This window comes from Clytia hemisphaerica, unplaced genomic scaffold (assembly GCF_902728285.1).
Source record: "Clytia hemisphaerica strain Z4C2 unplaced genomic scaffold, Clytia hemisphaerica genome assembly, whole genome shotgun sequence".
Lineage (NCBI taxonomy): Eukaryota > Metazoa > Cnidaria > Hydrozoa > Leptothecata > Clytiidae > Clytia > Clytia hemisphaerica.
The window spans coordinates 503456-505109 of NW_027104149.1; the positions used below are offsets into that span (position 1 = coordinate 503456).

The 1654-nt window shown below is 39.4% G+C and overlaps 1 non-coding gene across 1 annotated transcript; it reads left to right on the forward strand.

Moving 5' to 3' along the window:
- On the forward strand, positions 1-74 carry Trnan-guu (transfer RNA asparagine (anticodon GUU)). Its single transcript has one exon. It is a non-coding gene; the product is annotated as a tRNA-Asn (tRNA).
- The last annotated feature ends 1580 nt before the right edge of the window (positions 75-1654 follow it).

The following is a 1654-nucleotide window of genomic DNA, read 5'->3' on the forward strand; positions in this document are numbered from 1 at the left end:
GCTTCCGTGGCGCAATTGGTTAGCGCGTTCGGCTGTTAACCGAAAGGTTGGTGGTTCAAGCCCACCCGGGAGCGGTAAATTTTCTCAGCTATATCAGTGGTATAATCAGTGTGTTGGCTCCTTGGTTTAATAACGTAGCTCGGATTGTTTTGGCTTGCTTAAGCGATCTAATTGTATATGACTTTCAGCAACTTCATCAGAAATGATATTATCTATATCGAGATAAATATACACAGTTTTGTCTACCTAAGAACTGTTCATTATAGAATCTATCTGTCAATAAATTGGATTATAATGAGATACTGTATACATTTAGATTTCTTTTTTAATTTTTGAATTTTTTTATAAATGCATGTAGTTCATTTCATGAAAAAGGTTGGTAAATTTAACTTTCTTCACTATTGGACAAAATAATACAAAGTGCTCCTTCTTAAGTTAATGATGAAGTGACACTGTAACAGAAGCGTGGTGGCACGGGGGTTAGGGGACAACTGCTCCTCCAGTGGCCGATTCTTTTGGAGGCGCCGAAAGAAATAGGAAGTAACTAAACTCGAATACCAACGTGCTACGATCTCTATATCGGTAGACATATTGCAGACCATCCTGAATCTTCATACTGGTTCACCAAACTTATCGTACCACTCATCTTTCTGAATCCAAGCCTCATCGAAGTTGGTTTCCCAAGGGGATAGTCAGCTCAGCCAATTTGATGATCTTCCTGTCCTCGCACCATATCCGGCTTTTTCCTGGTAGCGAAGGAAGGAAGAAATCACTACCAAGATAAACTGATAACTCCAATTCACAGGACTCAAAAGGATCTTTTTGGATTTTGGTTTGATAGTTTCCTTCCTTGCAAGGGGCGATCTTTTTTCAAGCAGTTATTAAGTGCTTATTTCCTTGGTTTATATTATCAACTATTTTCCCGTCTTTTGAAAATTGGCTGAAAACTGAGACGGTTCTCTCCTTTCTTGTCTTACCTTTGAACGATTTAAATGTTTCTGAGTCCCGAGTTGTAGCAACAATATCACCGTGTTGGTGAATTTTTCTGTCTCTTCCACAGCACGTGCGTCATTTGTCTTCAACAGCCAGGTGTATTTGAGCGAATTATCTCATCGTTAGAATGTTGAAGCATTGTCGTTCTAACCTTTCCACACTTGTATAGCTCATCAACTGATGGTATTGGGAGCTCAAGTGGACCATTTTTGTAGAGAGCATATATCGTGATTATCTTTGGTAATACTAGCCACTTTCTGATGAAGACGTTGCAGCGTTGTTCGATTTGTTCCAAAGTAAGTGTGACCATTGCACTTTTGGGTATAGTGCGAACTGTAGACACCGTACTTTGAATTTCCCCGGGAGGTTGGTTTTATCAATCTTTTTCAAGCCTTCCTTAGCTAGCACCTCACTAAAAACCGGGATTTTCATATCGTTTCTTAGTGAGTTCCACTTTGACGATTTTCTAAAAATAGAAGACTTTCAAGTGCTTCGACGCAAATTCGATATTTTAGCTACTGCGGGAGCTTCAAAGGTTTAAAGTGGCGTCAAAAAATCGATTGTTTAGAACCCGAAAACCCGGGCTCAAAACATTCGAAAATGTCGTAAAGTGGAATAGACGTTAATTGCGTAGAAAAAAGGCGGTTGACGTTTAGTATAG